Source organism: Eucalyptus grandis, chromosome 11 (genome assembly GCF_016545825.1).
Source record: "Eucalyptus grandis isolate ANBG69807.140 chromosome 11, ASM1654582v1, whole genome shotgun sequence".
Classification (NCBI taxonomy): domain Eukaryota; kingdom Viridiplantae; phylum Streptophyta; class Magnoliopsida; order Myrtales; family Myrtaceae; genus Eucalyptus; species Eucalyptus grandis.
The window spans coordinates 38,848,296-38,861,097 of NC_052622.1; the positions used below are offsets into that span (position 1 = coordinate 38,848,296).

Consider the following 12,802-nt stretch of genomic DNA (forward strand, 5'->3'; position numbering starts at 1 on the left):
TGATGATGATTATTATTATTATTATTATTATTATTATTATTATTATTATTATTATTATTATTATTATTATTATTATTATTATTATTATTATTATTATTATTATTATTATTATTATTATTATTATTATTATTATTATTATTATTATTATTATTTTAATATTTACAATTAGATCCATCATTTATTGAAAAATTTTAAAATTGATTCTATGTATGTTGAAATTTCATGGCGAATTCTGGACTCGTACGTCGGGAGAGTTGGCCACGTGTCGATCTTTCGATACATGTTGACCGTATGTTAGAATGTTCAACATGATACGAAGGTTTTTATAAAGTGTGGATACTTCCTAGCCCCAAACCTAGTCATAATAATACACTTATCATATAAGCCCACTCAATAAGATGGCAAAACAAATTTGTGATCGTAAAAGTCGTAGAACCACAACTGGCCCAATAAATGTGACATCCCATATTTTCAATCCCGTTTTCTACTGAATAAATCGAGCATTTTATCGACGCACCTATAAAGCTGTTCTCGGAGCTGATGACTCTCGAGATAACTAGACTATTCAGGAAAACTATTAATGAATTTTAATGCAATAAACTTGAGAATTTGACTAGGAATCAACTTTTCGATTGTGCTCATCTTTAGAGGCCATTACGGTACAATTAAAAATCGATTTGAGATCAGAGATAGGTCTATTTGACTAAAATGTGTGGCTAATAGTGGGTGATACTACTAAATTGGAAAATTCTCGTCGATTGACCCTAGACGTGGCTAATAGTGGGTGACACTACTAAATTGGAAAATTCTCATCGACTGACCCTAGACTGATTTTTTGTCGTTTTGGTACCATGTGTCCATATTTGAATCATCGAGATTTTCACGACAATCAAGAGTTGCCAATGCGTCGAGCGGGTTCATTGTGGCTCGAAGAAAATCGATCATAGGTTATTTGCACTAAAAATTCCTAAAAACTATCAAGTAGCTTAGGTCATACTAAAAACGCACCGAATAGAAATTAATCGCGAATTCAAGTCCGATTTCAAAAATTGAAGATTCTGTCATGTCACAATAAATTACAGGAATATCGATTCAGTCTTAAAGATTTTTCTGAAACTCAAGACTTTTTGGGAAAAAGTCGTCGTAGGACCGTTTTTATTTAGAAAAAGGCCGGGGATCGTTTTGATTGCAAATTTTGGGAAGCATGATGGATATATGGGTGAGGAAAAATGCCGAGATGATCAACGGTAGGTTAATTGAATCTATTGAGGCCAAATGGGACTAGATTGTAAAGGAATTAAGCCCAATTGATGCCAAAATGTTGTAAATTCGCATCCCCCCTAGGCCTAATCTTTTTGGACCATTTCAAGAGTCCTAAGGCAAGCATTGTTGGCTGGTTTTGAGCCAAGGAGATGTGTGTGGTGTAGAGTAGTCACAGGGACAAGAGGTTGGAAGAAATTAGCCTTGGTGGAGCCCTTGTCTCCTTATCCTTCTCTCTCTTCCTCATCTCTTCTCTCTTTCCTCAACAACCGGCCAAGCACTCCTCTACCTTACCATTTTCGAACCAGCAGAGGAGGAGAAACCGAGTAGCTCGCCAGCAAGCCACCCAGAGCCACCTGTCGCCGATGTTCGCATCGTCAGACTGCTCACCGTCCATGTGCGCCGCCACTCACACCACCATCTCCTTCTCGCCTCCTCACTCCGCCCTAGCCACTGTCCAGTAGCCATGAGTCAGCCAGAGCCCGTTCAACCGTCGTAGACTGCACTCCAAGCCGCCGAAGTCCCCCACCGGTCCGCTGTCACTATTCCCGTACCAAACCAACTTCATTTCTTCTGTTTTTGCAGCCAAAATAGAAGGTTTGGAAGTGAGTTTCACAGCAACTTTGAAGTCCGTTTTGAGGTGTTTGTGGACCTCGGATCCTAGGCTCGCTTTGGAGAAAAGTGACCATCGCTTCGTTCCCGACATTTTGATCCGAACGGATTGTTAAACGGGTGAGTTTTGCTCACTAATCCCTTATTAGTATGCTAATGATTCTTAGGGGTTGATTAGATTTAATTAAGTGCAATTAGGTGGATGGATTATATTAGAGTAATTAAATTAGTGCCTTAATGATGCATGTTAGGCAATTTGTTAGTGTAGGTAGCAATGAAATAGGTCATAATATTTTTTGAACGAGTCTCGGTAATTTTCTGGGCTCGTCTCGGCTTCCAATTAGGCATTACGGGCCTAAATTGGATTTATTGTATTTATTTAATACTTTTTGGAATTATTTATTTATTTATTTATTTTCCGGAAATTAAGCAGGGATAGACGACGACCAAAAGTTTATGCTGATTATTGTGGTGCAGTCCGTTTATTTATTTGAGCACTAAATCGTGTTGAATTGAATTAATTATGATTTTAGGATTTTATTCCTAAATTATTTAATTTCAGCAATTGATTGGTAAATGACCAAGCATGGGTCTATAGCGCCAATAATGTTTTGGCGGGCTATGTAAAGTGGCGAAAATTGTGAGAGTGAATTAATTATATTTTTGGCTAAGACCAATCGGGTATGATTTGATCGGGTATGATAAAACTGAGAAATAAAGTTGTAATACGTGGCTTGGAGACCTAGAGTGTCGTCCTAGAGAATGCACGTGACTTGTGAATTAAATAAATCACCCGTGAATAGCACGTGGCTCGGTGATTAGTAAGTCATCTTAGAGAATGTACGTGACTCGGTGATTTGGTATATCGCCTTTGAGAATGCACGTGGTTCGGTGATTAAGTATGTCACCTTAAAGAATGCACGAGGCTTGATGATTAGACATGTCACCTTAGAGAATGCATGTGGCTTGGAGACTAAGTATGTCACTTTAGAGAATGCACGTGACTCGGAGACTAGATATATATCTTCTGAGAAAATGAATAGTATGGATTGATATGACCGGGAAATTGTCTGAATGACATGTAATCGACTAAGTCGATTGATCGATAATTCGATCTGATTGAGTTATGTGATGTGATAGTGTATATTTGATATATATACTGATTTGCAGGAATGGAACTGAGGTAAAGGTAAGTCCTCTGACTTACGTTATGTTTATGCAACCTCTAGAGTTTATTGGCTTCCTAATTGAGTCTTAGGAGGTAGAACTTACCAAGACGTAATCTCATCCCGGTTGTGAGACAACATTTCAGGTTCCTAGATGGCATCACCTCCACCTCCTCGTCCTCCCATGTATTTTGGTATACCCGAGAAAGTCATTGAGATAGAAACTCACTTCTCGAGTCACCCTCACTCGCAAGGATTAGAGTACATTCTGGTTAAGTTAACCATCTAGGACATGGGTAAAGATGTCTTGAGGCCCCACGAGTATCAGTCGTGGTATCATGAATATCGTGATGGGCGAAGGGAATGTCCCATGCTAGAGGGTGATGTACCTCTATTCGTTTTAGAGGAAGCATTCAGAGAAGGGACTGCGGATCCCAAGAACGGAGCGGTGACTAATGCCAAAGGCCCTAAACTCGAGAGTGACCCCAACTCTCCCAAGCAATCAATAGCAAACTTCAGATAGAGCATGCCAGAAGGAGAGGCTGATCAAGAAGAGGCATACCCATAAGAGAACTAGGAGGAGGAACCTAAGGAGGAGGAACTTGTGGAGGAAGAACCTAAAGAGGAGGACCTTGGTGAGGAACTGGAAGAGGAGTCCGAAGATGATCCCGAGGATGATCCGGAGTATGACCCAGATGAAGACGGAGACCTCACCTTGTTTTGCAAACCCTAAGTTGGGATCTGATGTGTAATAGATCTGGCTTATTAATAATATTGTAATTTATACTATGAGGTTTGCTTGTATAAAAATTTGGTTGTGGTTTTTCAGTTGTGAAAAATATAGTCATACTTTTTTATCCTATTGTTTTATTGTCCGGGGGTTTTTATATGCTTCCGTATACGTATTAAAATGAAAGAGTCGGTGATGCGTCCTGGGACGTTGCTATTAATCGACCAAGGTGAGGAATGGGTGCGTGCTCGAGAATCGGGGTGTGATAATAAATCTGTCGATGGAATGTCTTAAGAGTTAAATTTCATTAGTCATGAACCTCCAATAGATGGAGGGTAAGTGGAGTTCACAACAAGTAAGAACGATGGATTAACTCAAAACATGAAAGGAAGTTGAAATGAAAGGAAGTGAAGTTTGAATAATAGAGGATAAATCAAACAAGGGACAATCGTAGCTAACTGCTCAAGAGTAGTTCTAGGTCACTCCTGAAGTAGCCCACAAGTTAAGAGGCAATTATGATGTGGTAGTAAGAAGGGATTACTTTTGTAATGCCCAAGGTCTCTATTGTATAACATATTATTTGTTTTGGACACTGAGTTCTCACAGATTTATTCTTCTTGAGACAGCCCATACTACCCCAAGAAAACGCGTATTGTAGGAGCAAAGGTGCGAACGCATTGCTATCCCTCTCCCAAGCCAATATATTGTCCTCTATGAGTACATACGTGTCATTAGAGTCGCGCAGCCTCCCTTAAGGGTTTGTTTCCTATGGGTCACCCACACTAGGGTGGACGCACTGCCATCTCCGCCATAGTCTTTTCCCTTAAAACGTATGTATAATTAGAATGACCCAAGTCTTATAAGCTAGCCCATAACTCCTTTCTTAGGTGATGTGGGGCAAGAGACGCACCTGCTCCATGCACACGTATGGGGACCAAGGTGTGGACACATCGGCATCCCTCCTCCCCACGCACCACCGCTTGGACCATCCCAACTTTTGATTATGTTAGCTTACCAGCTCATATATTTCCCTATATGGAGTGTCATGCTCATCCATTCTGAAGGAAAGTGATATATTTGTTCTTTTCTATATTGGGAGCTAAGAAAATTTCGGAAATTTTTACTGCTGGCCACTCCACTTTAGTGAGTTTTGGAATTACGTCACTGAATTTTATCTTTTTATAAATTATCTAACATGTTTAACTTTTATATTTTTGTAATTGATTCACTTCGATCAAAATCTAGACAATTTTCTGACGAAATGCTAAGAACAATCACACGACAAGCCTGGTCAAGTTCTCACTGCACTGGGTCAATTTGTACCCCCTTTAAAACACAAACGTTTATCAAAATCCAAGTATTTTCTCTTCTGAACTATTTGTAAGACAAAATTAAAGAGAGAACACCAAAGAACAGAGTCGGTATCGACTTTAAAGCATGCGACCACTTTTTTAAAGACAATTATTGCCTCCAGGAACCTCTCTCTAAGCTTATCTTGTGGTCAAAACATTATTTTCTCTAAGCTAAAAGTGGATTTTGTATCACTTATCGAATATTCCTGAAACTGATTAACACTCTTTAGTGACTTCCCATTCCATCCACTTTAGCAGTACCAGGAGTTTGATGTCTAGAATCTCAATCTGAGAGCTTCTTACAGGATAATGTCATCATATACCAGCATTTCTTTCGAGTGGGTTGCGGTCGGACATTATATGAATTGATGCATCGTCTTCGTCTTGCGGATGAATCTAACTTGTTTTCTGCTGAGTTTGAACTTAAGAAGATTATGTTGATGGCTTAGTTCTGGGTTGACTAGAATGCTTTCTTTCTTGCGAATGGCGATGGAAGCTTACAAGACGTGACTGTCGAAGTTGATACGTCGTTGAGCGAAGAGAGACAATGTTCTCGACATACATTGAAGCAGCAAAAACTAATTCAATCCCGTCAATAAGCTGTAATGGATGTTGTGCCCCTTGCATAACCCCAGAGCTGTAGTCGCATAAGGCCAACGACCTCCATGGCTGCGGTGGGTGCTGTTGTATGGCATTACTTGGGACTATTTTTTTTTTTTTTTGGGTCGAAACTTAGGACTTTAGGATGTGACTCAAATTCAGACGTCTGAAGAGTGTATCATGACCAACCTCAGAGACCATATGGAGGTTGATGGGCTCGAACATCATGGACCGCCGCCATCATCAACTGTCGGTCCATTGGTCCTCCACTAGTTTATTACTGGCGACGTCTTGCACAAGTATATGTTTATTTTCGATTATATTTTTCTTTACAATTTGCTAAAAACTTTTTCAAATGTATTTATCAAATATGCTATATTCTTTTTTTGTAATAATAGTGATGGTGCAATCTCAATAATAGGTGAAGCTAAGTAATTCAAATCCATATTCTTTAAGGAATGGTATTCCATGAGGAATCTAAATTGGAGTTTTTTTTTTTTTTTTTTTGGGTAAGGGAAATCTAAATTGGAGTTCATGTTTCTTTACAACTATAGAAATCAAGGAATTGGGATCCTACGGCATGAATAATCCAATTCAACAATGCGCCAAACAAGGCCCAAATGCGTGTTTGGTCCAAAGAAATGGAGTCAAATCGAAATAAAATTGGAAAACGGAATGGAAATATAAAAGGGCATTGGTATTCCTATCGTTCGTTTGGCTCACACAATAGAATTGAGCAAGAAATAACATTTTTTTTTTTACTGGCTTATGGTAAAAAAAAAAATTAATGTAACGCAAATAAAAGAAAAATCGGTTCTTGAAAAAGAACCTTTCTCCTTCGCGGGTTACTGTTCACCATCTCTCTCTTTTGCTGATGCGACCGGTACTGTTCACTGGAGTGCGTTTCTGCTGATTCCGGCCACTCTGGCCGTCCGTTGTCGCTCATTTTCGGAGACGAGCTGCGCCTGGACCCGATCTAAACTCCCTCCGAACGGTTTCCCCCGGTATGTCTTCTGTATTTTGGAATCGCGATCTGAACTTCTAGGGTTTTGCTTGCGCAAGCTGCTGCGTTCGGATGGCTTCTTCGTCGGTGCTCATGCGAGCATTCTCGGCAAGGGCCCTATTCCGGACCAGTATGCCTCTATCCCCCTTCCTCTCGTCCATCCCCCTGCTCGACCTCCCTCGGAGGCTAGGGGTCCTCGGGGTCACTCCCGGCGGGGGAAGCGAGCAAGGAAGGCACGGTCTCGCCTACGGTTCGGCCCTCGGCATTCTGCTATTGGCGAAGCGTCCATTCCTCCCTCGGACAAGGTTCCGAAAACTAACAGCAAGGCTGGGAAGGAATTGAGTGATATTCATCCTCTTCCCCCCACGGTATGCGCGATATGGTGCGATCGGGCTTACTAATCTTGGAAATCCGCCGGCAACCCACAAAGCCTCTCCATCGGCGATGCTCAACCCCGTGCTCGAACATGGGCTGCGGTGACTCGTTCAGCTACTAAGGGTTATAAATTGTCTTATTTCCCTTTCTTGTTGTGGATAATGTAGTAATGCCGCAAATTACACCTGAAATTATGCGGCCGCCCATCCTAAATGGGAAGATTGTCTAGTTGGATACTATATCGGAAAGAGACTGCCTTATCATTTGACGAGGACACTCTTAAGCACGCTTGGGGTGAGGAGTTAGTTGAGGTAATTGCAGCTGATATGGGTTTCTACTTCCTGCGTATTCCGAATGAGGACTTCAGGAGGAAAATTCTCGAAGGTGGGCCGATCACGGTAGCAAAAATCCCGCTTATTCTCCATCAATGGCATCCTAAGTTGGAACTCAAGAAGGATTGTCATAATTCTGTGCCTATATGGATCCGTTTGAGAAATGTTCCGGTGGTATGTTGGTCTGCACTGGTTTGAGCACTCTTGCTAGTGTTATTGGTAAGCCGTTATTTGTTGACAGCGAACGGAACGGATGGCTATGGTTGCCTTTGCTCGTATTTGTGTGGAGATTGATGCATCGAGCTCCTTTCCTGAAGTCATTAACTTCTCCCTTGATGGTGAAAGTCGCTCTATAGATGTTCATTATGAATGGGTGCCATCTATTTGCCCCTCTTGTTGCACTTTTGGGCACAAATGTGCTGCGCCTGATGAACTTAAGGCTAAGTCTGGCCATGCAGTTGCTAATCCAAGCTCGGTCCGTCAAACCAACGAGTGGAGGGAAGTGCGGAGGAAGCGAAACAACATACCCTTCCATCCAGAGAACCCCCCTCCATCACATCGCATTATGGTTTTGCCTCAGTCAGAAGGTGATAAACAATCTGCAATTCAGCATTCGGAGCCTGTAATGGTAAATCAGGTACCTACGAATGAGGTAGATCTTCCCCCTCCATCCTTCGAATTAATACCTGACATCCCTTTGGCCCCTTCTCTGGCGATTCAAGCTCAAGATTCAGGGGAATCCTCTTCGGAGTCATCATCCTCAGATGAAGAAGTGGTGAATGAAACTGCTTTGGGTAGGAGCGGATCGGATTCACCACAAGTGATACCTTCATCTATCCTGGAGGAGACAATCCTTCCCCCATCTCTCCCAGATCCTTTGATAGATGTTCCTGTTCGCCTGAAAGGACCTCTTCGATATGCATCTGCTGATGCGAGTATACCACCTAGCCCAAAGCTGGTATCCTCCTCGGTTAGAAAACGAGGAGGAAGGAAGAGGTAACCCTCATATCTTTTTGTGTCCTATGTTTTTGGAGTTTGGAATATTAGGGGTCTCGGTCTCCCCCTTAAGCAAGCTGAAATTAGGCATTTTGTGAGAACCAACAACCTTAGTTGTATGGGCATTTGGAGACCAAAATCTCTCTGTTGCTTTTCCTCTTGTTTACGCTACCCTTATCCCATTTGGCGGTGGTGCTCCAACTATATTCACTCGCATAGGGGAGAGTATGGGTGGGTTGGAACCCCAATAATGTCTCTTTTGATACCTCTGATTGTTCGGCTCAGGCTATTCATGGTCGGTTGATGTGTCTCAATAACGGCGTTTCGTTCAATCTTTCTGTTATATATGCGGAGCATTCCTTCGTGTTGAGAAGACCTCTCTGGAATGACCTTATGCGCCGTAGTCTACTGCTCTCGGATTCGCCATGGATTATTGCTGGAGATTTCAACGCGATTCCGGATGCGTCGGATAGAGCCGACTCTTCTAACTATTGGATCCCTTCTTTCAATGATTTTGGAGAGTGTCTTGATGAAGCTGGTTTGGATGATCTGAGATATGTGGGAAATAGATTCACGTGGGCAACATCTTCAGGATCGAATCGCAAGCTTAGGAAAATTGATAGAGTGTTGATCAACTCAGCATGGAATTCGGCGTTCTCATTCTCGGAAGCATCTTTTTTGCCCCAGGGGGTGTCGGATCATTGCCCAATGGTTGTAAGAATCATGCCTACTCCCAATACCCGCAAGCCCTTCAAGTTCTTCAACTTTTGGATGAGTCATCCCTCCTTTTTTGATATGGTCTCGCAGGTTTGGAATTCTGATTTTTGGTACGTCTATGTACTCCCTATCTTTGCAAGCTTCGTGCTCTGAAATGCAGGCTTAAGCATCTAAACAAGATGGCCTATGCGGACATATCTATGAGAACTGATGAAGCTAGAGCCCAGCTCTCTTTGGCCCAGGAAGCCATTCATCTTGATCCTTTTAACCAGATCCTGGCGGATACAGAGAAGGAGAAACTACGGGTATTTTCTGACCTTCGCCTCCAGGAGGAATCGTTTTATAGGCAAAAATCGAGAGTGAGGTGGCTTAAGGAAGGAGATCTAAATACAAATTTCTTCCACCAATCCGTCAAATAATCCCACCTGCGAAATAGAATTATTTCAATCCATGATGGAGACCGGTTGGTCTCTCACCCGCCTGAGGTACATCAGCTCTTTCTCTCCCATTTCCAGGATCTTTTAGCAGTTTCTCCTCCTACTTCGGTGCCCTTGGTTGCCGAAATCCAGGATAAGTTGAGTCGTACTCTCAATGATATACAGATCCAGGAGCTGTCTCGCCCTGTTTCGGATGAGGAAATTCGATCTACTCTCTTCTCCCTTGCTTCTGGTAAATCCCGGCCGAGATGGCTTTAATGTTGACTTCTTCAAGCGAACTTGGGAGATTATAGGACCATCGGTCCTGGGGCAGTCGGGACTTCTTTATTAATGGTCAGCTGCTGAAGGAGATCAATGCAACTATCCTGACTCTAATCCCGAAGGTCCCTAATGCGTCAACGGTTAATGATTTTCGGCCCATTGCATGCTGCAACACTCTATACAAGTGTATCACAAAGATTATTGCTAACAGGTTAGCTGCTGTGCTCCCTTCTATAGTTAGTCTTCCCCAGAATGCTTTCGTGAAAGGAAGACGCATAAGCGATAACATTATGCTGACCCAGGAATTATTTAGCGACTTTCATCATAATCCTTATCGGCCTAAATGTATTATCAAGGTTGATTTTCGTAAAGCCTACGATTCCATTGATTGGAACTTTATTCGGCTTACCTTGATGGCTTTCGGATTCCCTGCAGTTTTTATTGACCGCATAATGGTGCATTCGCTCGCCTAAGTTCTCTATTTCTCTTAACGGTGAATTGCATGGTTTTTTCTCAAGTGGGAGAGGAATCGGGCGGGGGTGACCCTATGTCCCCTTATCTCTTCACTCTTGTTATGGAAGTTTTTACTGGAATCATCAATAACCAAACGTCCAAGGTGGGCTATGATTTCTTTTGGAGATGCAAAGCGACTAGGCTCTCCCACCTTTTCTTTGCAGATGATGTATTATTATTCTCTGAAGGTAATATGTCTTCTCTGTGCCTGCTTTTGGATGGGATTCAATCCTTTGCTAACTGGTCTGGCTTGAAACCAAACTTCAACAAAAGCGAAATTTTCCTCTCAGGTGGATCTCAAGAGCTAAAAGAGTCCATGGTTAGTACCTCTGGCTTTCAATTGGGTTCGCTCCCTTTTAGGTACCTCGGGGTACCTATCATCTCATCTAGGCTAGGCAAGATGGATTGCATATCTCTGGTCAGTGCTATAACCTCGAGAGTCCAATCTTGGACGAATCGGTTCCTCTCCCTGGCCGGTAGACTACAGCTGATTAAATCGGTTTTGCACTCGATTCAGGTTTATTGGTCGAGTGTTTTCATCCTCCCTTCCTCGGTCACAAGACAAATTGAGAAAATATTTCGCCAATTCCTTTGGAAGGACCGACCCTTGGATCGGGAGGGGCAAAGGTCAAATGGGATGAAGTTTGCCTACCCAAGGAGGAAGGTGGATTGGGTATCCGAACCATCCGGATTAGCAATATCGCTTCTATGATTAAGCACTTGTGGCTCCTCTTTAATGATAAAGAATCACTTTGGTGCAAATGGATCCATTCCAACTTCATCAAGAATAAGAATTTTTGGGTCATCCCTAGGCCTACAATATGCTCTTGGTCTTGGAAAAAATTGCTAGGCCTTCGAGTCTTAATTCAACATCAATTTATGTGGCGCATAGGCAATGGATTATCTACATCATTTTGGTTTGATAATTGGCATCACCGGGGGCCGCTCTATAAGCTCTTCACAGATCGAAACATATATTGCTCTGGCATCCCTCGGCTTGCTTCTGTTGCTGCTGGAATTAATGTCCTCTCCCTTCCCTCTGCAGTCTCGGCGGCCATTATGGGCTGGGAGGATCCTCTCCCAATCCTCAACGACAATGATGATCGACTTCTATGGTGGGCCATTCCTCGGAGGTGTTTACGACAGCTTCGCTTGACACTTCTAAGGACTAGGGGCCATCTTGTGCCTTGGTCGAGATTCATTTGGAATTCCTCTCTTCCCCCGCTATCAAACCCACTTATGGTTGATCACTGCAACCGATTACCAACCAGGTAATCCTGCTCGCTCATGGGAGAATCCCAATATCCTCATGTATGTTATGTTCCTCTATTTCGACTCGTTGATCATTTATTCTTCGGATGCCCGATTTCGGCTAGTCTGGTTGCTTTCTGGGCGAATAAATGTAACCTCCCATGGCGGAACTCTACGTGGAAGGATAACTTAGATTGGGTTATCAAGCATCTCTCTGACACCAGCTTCTATCAATCGGTGGCTCGTTTTGGCTTTGCCGCGTTATGCTACCTTATTTGGAAGGAAAGGAATAACATTATCTTCCGCAACCAAACCTTATCCCTCCCGGCTTTGAAGGAACATCTTCGCATGGCTATCAAGGATAGAGCCTTTACCTTTTCGAAGGTCCCGGATACGACTCATAACAGAAGACTACAACTCGGTTGGGGAATCCATCCTTCGATCTTCGAATGAGGCGTTTCAACGTAATGATGCGTCCTCTCTCTTCAGCGTTGGATGCATCCATGGTGTCCCTTCGTTCATATCTTTCAGTTTTCTGGTGTTATTCCTTCTCCCTGCGCGGGTGCCTTTGTTTTCCCCTTCTCCTCCTTTTTGGCTGCTGTTTAGCCCGGATCTAGCTGCTTTTCCTTCTCTCCTCGTCATGCAGCTCCTTGCCCCCCTCTCCCCCGTCCCCGGCACCTCTTCCACTCGCTTGGTTGTCCTTTGAGTGTAAGCTTAGGTGCTAGGGTCTTTCGCTATATAGGTGTGTAGCTCCTTGGTTCTTTTGCTAATATATATTTACCCTTTACCAAAAAAAAAAAGAAAAATCGGTTCTCAGAATGCCATTGTTTACTTTACTAGATTTAGAATTTTCTTCTTGAAAAGCGAATTTCTAAGGACCAAGTGGCAAAATCACATTATTTGTTTGACCAGAGCAGAAATTAAATGGGCTAAAAAGTTTTGAAATGGATCCATATGAAACCAATTGATAAAAGAAGAATTATCTGCAGAAACGCTCGAAATGGGTTCAGCCCGAAAACGAGACACGGCCATAATATACTTTTACGGTGGACAACAAGACGTAATAAGTTGGCCGAAGATGTCCTGAAAAGAAGGATATGATGTTCACTCCTTGAAAGATTCGTCGTACGTCTCAAATAATTTCTGTAGATTTGGATAGATCGAGTTCTCTCCAAGGTAATCTTGCAAATCTTGAGT

At 42.6% G+C, this 12,802-nt stretch overlaps 1 protein-coding gene across 1 annotated transcript in view; it reads left to right on the forward strand.

Annotated features, from left to right (window-relative positions):
- The window catches only part of LOC104448076 (cucurbitadienol 11-hydroxylase), a 35,554-nt gene that overhangs the window by 3,156 nt on the left and 19,596 nt on the right, over positions 1-12,802 (forward strand). The gene's annotated exons all lie outside the window — the stretch shown is intronic.